Genomic DNA, 8288 nt, shown 5'->3' with positions numbered 1-8288 from the left:
AATAAACTTAATTATTCTTGAAGTCAAAACATGCAAAGTGAAACAATAGCTAAACAATTAACATAAGATAGTATCATTACTCATAAATAAAACTCCTTTATTTAATCATCAAATGTCAATTACATTTATCTATTACACGTTTCTAATACTATCTAATCTACGCTAATATCATCCTTCAGCCTAATACTCCTAGCATGTTGTAAGTGCTTAACCCTACTCAGTCCCTTCGTAAGCGGATCTGCTGGGTTATCTTCTGATGATATCCTCTTTACTACGAGTTGTCCTTCTTCTACACGATGTCTTATGAAGTGACACTTTCTGTCGATATGTCTTGATCTACCATGATCCCTCGGTTCCTTGGTTAAGGCAACCGCACCTTCGTTATCACAGAAAATCTCCATGGGCTCCTTTATGGCAGGTACGACTCCAAGATCACCGATGAAGTTCTTTAGCCATATTGCCTCCTTCGACGCTTCGCTCGCTGCAATGTACTCTGATTCGCACGTTGAATCAGCTATGGTTTCTTGCTTGGAACTCTTCCAGGTCACTGCTCCTCCATTTAGGGTAAAGACCCAGCCCGACAGCGAACGGTAGTTGTCCCTGTCGGTCTGAAAACTAGCGTCACTATACCCTCGCACCTTTAAGTCATCACTCCCTCTGAGGACTAAGAACCATTCCTTTGTCCTCCGAAGGTACTTAAGGATATTCTTCACCGCAATCCAATGTGCTTTGCCAGGATTCCCTTGATATCTGCTAACCATGCTCAAAGCGAAGGCTACATCAGGGCGAGTACAAGTCATAGCGTACATGATTGAGCCAACTGCGGAAGCGTATGGTAGTCGGCTCATTTCTGCTATCTCAGCTTCGGTACTCGGACTTTGAGTCTTACTCAATTTGGCATTACTTTGTATCGGTAATTCTCCCTTCTTTGAGTTTTCCATACTAAAACGTTTCAGTACCTTCTCCAAGTAAGTGTTCTGACTAAGTCCAATTAGTCTCTTACTTCTTTCTCTCACTATCCTTATTCCCAAAATGTAAGAAGCTTCTCCGAGGTCCTTCATAGCGAAGCACTTCCCGAGCCAAGACTTAACTTCCTGCAGAGTCGGGATGTCGTTTCCTATGAGTAAAATGTCATCGACATATACAACGAGGAAGCTTACTATACTCCCACTGGCTTTGACATATACACAAGATTCGTCTTCGCTTCGTACAAATCCAAACTCTTTGACTTTCTCATCGAAGCAAAGATTCCATCTGCGAGACGCTTGCTTAAGTCCATAAATGGACTTCTCAAGCTTACACACTCTATCCGGATGCTTCGGATCCACAAACCCCTCTGGCTGAGCCATGTAAACATCCTCAGCTAACTTTCCATTAAGGAAAGCGGTCTTGACATCCATTTGCCAAATCTCATAATCATGAAATGCGGCAATAGCTAGCATCACTCTAATAGATTTAATCTTCGCAACTGGTGAGAAGGTCTCATCATAGTCAACTCCGGGAGTTTGAGTAAAGCCCTTCGCGACCAATCGCGTTTTATATGTGTGTACGTTCCCATCCACGTCGGTCTTCTTCTTGAAGATCCATTTGCACCCAACGGTCTTGCGTCCGGGCACGTGATCAACCAAATTCCAAACTTGGTTATCATACATGGATTGGATCTCGCTATCCATTGCCTCTTTCCATTTTGCAGACTCCGCGCCTGCCATGGCTTCCTTATATCTATTAGGTTCATCAAGATTTACTAGTGTACCATCACTAATATACGTGTCCCCTTCGGTAGTTATATGAAAACCATAAAACTGGGGTAGAACTCTAACTCTATCGGAACGTCTAAGAGGTAAGGATTCGTCAATCGGTTCAACCGGAGTTTCCTCCTCGGGTTGAGTGCCAGCGGTAGAGGTTCCTTCATCTATCGACTCTTGAATCTCTTCAAGCTCGATTTTCCTCCCACTGTCTCCTTGGCTTATGAGTTCTCGCTCTCGGAAAACTCCTCTCCTCGCAACGAAGACAACATTGTCCTTCGGTCTATAGAAGAGATATCCAAAGGATGTCTGCGGGTAGCCGATGAAAATACATCGCTCACTTCGAGGTTCAAGCTTGTCGTGAGTATCTCGTCTTACGAAAGCCTCGCAACCCCAAACCTTGATATGTGCCAACGAGGGAGCTTTCCCTGTCCACATCTCGTGAGGTGTTTTGGCAACCTTCTTAGTAGGGACTCGGTTAAGGATATGGGCGGCAGTCTCTAAGGCATACCCCCAAAAAGAGATTGGTAGCGAAGCACGACTCATCATGGAGCGAACCATATCCAATAAGGTTCGATTACGCCTTTCTGCCACACCATTCAACTGCGGTGTCCTAGGAGGCGTCAATTGTGAAACTATTCCACACTCCTTGAGATAATCGTGGAATTCAAGACTTAGGTACTCTCCTCCTCGATCGGATCGAAGCATCTTGATTTTCCTGCCCAATTGATTCTCCACTTCATTCTTGAACTCTTTGAACTTTTCAAAGGTGTCTGACTTTTGCTTGATTAAGTAGATATACCCATATCTACTATAGTCATCGGTAAAAGTCACATAGAAGCGGTTCCCATCCTTCGTGGTTGATCTAAACGGTCCACACACATCGTTATGTATTAGGTCCAATAGACCCTCGCCCCTTTCACATGTACTCGTGAAGGGCGACTTGGTCATCTTTCCAAGCAAACAAGACTCGCATGTGTCATCTTCCCTAAGGTCGAACGACTCCAACACTCCATCCTTTTGGAGTTGGGCTATGCGTTTCTTGTTGACATGTCCAAGACGACAATGCCACAAGGATGCTTTATCCATACTAGTGGAAGAATCAATATTCAAAACATCATTTCCTAAGTTATCAACAATCATAACGGTTTCATATATTCCATTACATGGTATAGCTTCAAAGTAAAAGACACCATTTAGATAAGCCAAAATAGAACCATTCTCATTATTAAAAGAAAATCTAAATCCTTGTCTATATAAACCATGAAATGAAATGATGTTTCTTGCCATTTCTGGCGAATAGCAACAATTGTTCAAATCTAAAACTAAACTACTCCTAAGCACTAAGGAATACACTCCAATCTTGGTCACAGGCGACGATCTTCTGTTCCCCATGATTAGATTGATCCTTCCTTGCTCCACATCCCTACTTCTTCTTAGTCCCTGCACATTAGAACAAATGTGATAACCACAACCGGTATCAAGAACCCAAGAAATAGCATGATTAGAATCGTTAGATTTGATTGTATATATACCTGCGAAAGATGGCTTGATCTTTCCTTCTTTGATTGCTTGCAGGTAATCCGGGCAGCTTCTCTTCCAATGTCCTATCTTGTGGCAGTGGTGGCACTCTGCCTCCTTCGGGTTAGAGCAGGGCTTAGCGGGATCAACTTTGGTCCCACTAGAAGAGGCACCATCTCGGGCTTTCACCTTGCGATAGTTCTTCGATGAAGCTTTCCTCTTCTTTCCCTTTCCTTGACCAATAGCCAAGACAGGAGCAGCGGGCGGATTGGGAGTAGGTGCAAGAGACTTGTCCTTGAAATTGCTCTCAGCAACCCTCAAGAGACCTTGGAGCTTGCTTAGGGTGACCTCTTCTTTGTTCATGTGGTAGGTCATCCTAAATTGGTTGTACATCGGAGGCAAAGAGTGAAGTACCATGTCGATCGCCAAGTCTTCACCGAAGTCAACATTTAACTTGCGAAGGCGGTCGACATACCTTTGCATCTTTTGCAAGAGCACGGTAAGAGATTCTCCATGACCCATCTTCGCGGAAATCATGTTAGTGAAAATCTCGTACCTCTCTTGTCTCGCGTTTTGGTGGTACCTCTCCAATAAGTCTTGATGCATCTCGTACGGGTACATGTCCTCGTAGGACTTTTGGAATTCGGAGTTCATGGTGGCGATCATGATGCAATGTACCTTCGTTGCATCTCGCTCATGAGTTTCAAAGGCGGTGATTTTGGCGGGAGTAGCAATTTCGGGGTTGATTTTCTCGAGCTTCTCATCGAGGACATACTCCTTATCCTCATAGCGAGCAATGGTGCGAATGTATCTTATCCATTCGCTAAAGTTCGTTCCATCGAAGGTGACCTTTTGGCAAAGGCTCATCAATGTGAAAGAACTAGCAGCAGCGTTGTTTGCATTCGACATCTACAATTAGAAAAGGACAAAGATAGATTAGAATAAGAATCCCTAATTATCACCCAATAAGAAAATTAGGGCTAGGATCCAACAATAACATTTACATATTAGAAAAGGGATGTCGTAATCTAACATGCAAATAAATTGAAGGTAAGTGAATCACGATTCACTAATTCTCCATCACAAAAACCTAAACTATTAGTCCTAAGTGTTTTTTGAGAATTCCTAGGTTCGGATGAGATTCATTGAAACTATTCAATGGCATGTTTAAATCTCGATATGCCCCTCTCGTTTGTGACTGGGATGCCGAGGATCACAAAGCGGGTGTGAATTACCATGCAAATTCACATGGTGCCTTCATTGTAACAATCACCTATTCGATGTGCCGGTAAACCACACACGCTCCATCGAACTATGATAAACAATGAATCACCCTTTGCCACCTTCGCTTAGAACCAATTAGTGTGCCGGTAAACCACACACGCTCCACTAACATCTTAGCAAGGTGCAAAGTGTAATTTCATGGGATTGCATCAATTCACTTTTCCTAAACTAACTAGGATTGGGAAATTTTGAAAAAATATGTGTAGTTACTTTGTATTTCTTATTATACTTTTAATGAGAGAATGAGGTTGCCCTATCCTACCCGTTCGGCTAACGACCCTCCACCAATCAAGCAAGCGGTGGGTGTGAGTGTACACCCATTAAGCGCCATTTTATAGGCCGCAACCTTATACCCACCTTATAGATCGGCTTCGTGAATGAGGCCTACTAACGGTAAGACTAGCATTTTGTTATACATATATATATTATTCTAGTAATATCATATAGGGTTGTATTTTAAAACTTTTAAAATCTAGGGTTTGAAATTTAAGTTGTCTAAATTAAAGCTTTTAATCACAAAAGTAAATTTCAAAACATGAGGGTAGGTTTTAAACATTTAAAACATGGAGGATCAAATAACAAATAATTCCAATTAACAATTAATATCCGAATTATCTATATTTGATTTATTCAAGATTTCTTTGAAAGATAATTACCAAAATAGTTAAATAATTAATTAATTATCATATAAGGAAATTAAATATTTAATTAGTTGATAATAACCTTTTTCTAGATCAAGATAATAGTCATATTTATCATAAAAACGAATTAATATTGATCTAATTAGTTTATGGTAAGTTTGGATAAGATAAACACAAAGAAATCCCGAATCTGGCCATTCCTGACGCCTGGACTCGCCGAGTGCACAAAGGGACTCGCCGAGTCAGGCCTACTCGCCGAGTCCACTTTGAGACTCGCCGAGTCAGTGACACAGAAACCAAAAAATCGAATTTTGCAGGTTTGTTTCAGTTAATCAAGCAACAATTTAAAGAAAACCAAACCAGGCTCTGATACCACTGATGGGTTTTAGCCATAAGAACTTTCCTATGTGCGCATGCAAAACCCTAATGCTTGGATCTAGGCTTTCTACTAAACATGCTTTTGAATCCAAGACTTCTAATGACTAATTAGGCTAAATAACAACATTGAAACAGATCTAGAATCATACCTTTGAGTTCCTTGTTGATCTTGAGGTCTTGGAGCTTCTAGAGTCACATGTGTCACTCCTCTAATGGCTTACAAACACCAATAGCAACAAGAATGATTTAGGAGAGAGGAGAGGGGAGGAATTCGACCAGAGGTTCCTTGCTTTAGGTCAAGTGTCGAATTCCCCATGCCATAGGGTCTATTTATACTTGTAGACTCCTTAAGGGTTACAACCTAAACCCTAATTGGATAATCTTCTCTTAAGGCTATCCAAATCCATTCCTAAGATAATCATATGGACGATTTTAGCTATCCTAAACCTCTTAGAACTCGTCCATACCATATCCAAATGGATTTACAGTCTAAAGCTTAACTATCAAACAATTGACAGTTTATACCCCTTTATTTAATTAATCTCTTTAAGTCACTAAATTAATTCTAATTAATTCTATGACTTATATTAATCAAATAACAATACATTATTCATTATATTATTCCCATAATATATTAATAATATTTACTCTCTCTTAATAAATCATCCTATCAAGTTGCTATGGTGAAGGCAACCCAAAAGGACCATGCACAACCGGATCAAATACTTGCCTAATATAGTTGCAGCCTTAGACACTATTCCAACATTTACGTGCAAGTATCTAGTGTTATAGGAGGCCTTCGTACACTAGTGGATCTGCGGACGATAGGAGCTTTAGTTCTACACCTTCATTCTATGAACTACTATCATCCATTATCCCATTATCTCTAGTTTTATCTGAGCTCCCACTGCTTCCTGAACTTTCACATATCTCTTGAGTACTAACAGGTTTTATAATTTCATCATAAGAAGTCTCTTTTAACTCAACTTGTTCTTCCTTTTCTAGTTGGTTTGTTATAGTTGGAGCTCTTGGCAAGTTCATCCTTGTATAAAGCATTCTCGCTGAACACCACATCCTGACTTCTGATAACCCTATTGTGTTCATTATCCTAGAAGCAGTATCCCATGGCGTCTAACCCATAACCTATAAAGTGCACTTCCTTGCCCTCACCTCTATCTTGTCTCTCTCAGGGTCTTTAACTTTTATATACGTGATATGTGCATATCTATACATATAATTTTATATCATATCTTAATATTTCTAATTATTTTTATGCCCTTTATAGAACAAAAGGTACTTAATTTTTTGTTTATTGTGTTGTAGGGGTAAAAGACATGCTTGGAGAAAAAAGGAAGCTGGAGGCTGGAAGCTAGGAGTTTAAATCATGACTTTAAAATGAAGAAAAAAATACAATCACCACGTCGTGGTGACTTTACCACGACATTGTGTTTTGGACTTTCCCAATTGATTTAGAAGACTTGTTGAATACGGGATAATCACGAAGACCACGGTGTAATGGACTTACCACGTCATGGTGATCTGTTTTCAGGAAAAGTATAAATACAAGCCATTCTCCTCCGAAATTATAACTTTTGTTAGAAGCAACTTTCGATTTTTGAAGGCGAAGTATCCGTTTTGAAGCATGGAAGTGAAGAAGTCGATCATAGCTTGGGAATTGAGAGCATTAAGGAAATAAAACCCTTACTTACAATTTTCTACTATAGTTTGATTATGTTTATTACAAAGAATTTCGTTTTTCTGAGTTTGATTGTTGAAATCATGGACTAAAACCCTATGAATTTCGTTTAGTGTAGGTTTGCTTGACTTTTTATGGCTTGATTTATGGTTAGGATTAAGTTTTATTAGTTATTTGTTACTTTAGGTTATTAAAGAACCCCCAATGGTTATGAGAACTACTTTTTATGTTTGTTGCTGAGTTTGATCTAGATTGCATGACCGTATTTCTTAATTGAACTTGAATCTTATGATATTTGTGTATTGCAAAACATATAGGACTAGTGTTTAGACCAAAACCTAAGGTTAAATAGAAAAGTGGGTAAATAATCGTAGGAGTTAATATATGACGACCAATCATATATTGAATTGAATCAATAAACCAATTTGATCAATCTATTATAAGTCTAAGTTAACTCGAACTGAACACTAGTAAACTTGTTAGTTTATACGACTGAACACTGAATGAATGAGGTTGTTTGCTAAAGGATTAAGTTAGTGAACATTAACTTGGTCATCTTAGGAATCGATAACCAATGTAAAATTAATCCATTGCACCTCCATAAATCAACCATAATAGTAAGTAAATCGAAGCTAAACGAAAGTATCTCAATTACCTTGGTTTAAATCTTCTTTTGTGTTTCTTACTTTTAAGTTTTAATATTTTCCTTAATAGTTGATAGTCTGTTAGTTAAGTTAATCAAGTTTCTAGTCTTGCAAAACTATAAAAAACCTTTTTTCTAAATTTAATTGTAAATTAGGTAGATAGTAGATAAGAATTAGCTAATTAATCTGTTCCCTATGCTCTATACATGTCTAATGTGCTATATACTATTTTCAACAAGGTACACTGCCTTAGTTAATAATTAGTTGCATTATTAGGATAAACTAGTGCACAATTATTAAAGCATTTTTGGTGCCGTTGTCGCGGAACAGTCCACTTTTATTTAATTTGAATCTACTATTTTATTAGGATTTTTCTGTC

Source organism: Lactuca sativa, chromosome 3, assembly GCF_002870075.4.
Source record: "Lactuca sativa cultivar Salinas chromosome 3, Lsat_Salinas_v11, whole genome shotgun sequence".
Classification (NCBI taxonomy): Eukaryota; Viridiplantae; Streptophyta; class Magnoliopsida; order Asterales; family Asteraceae; genus Lactuca; species Lactuca sativa.
Note: the sequence above shows the minus strand (reverse complement) of the source record.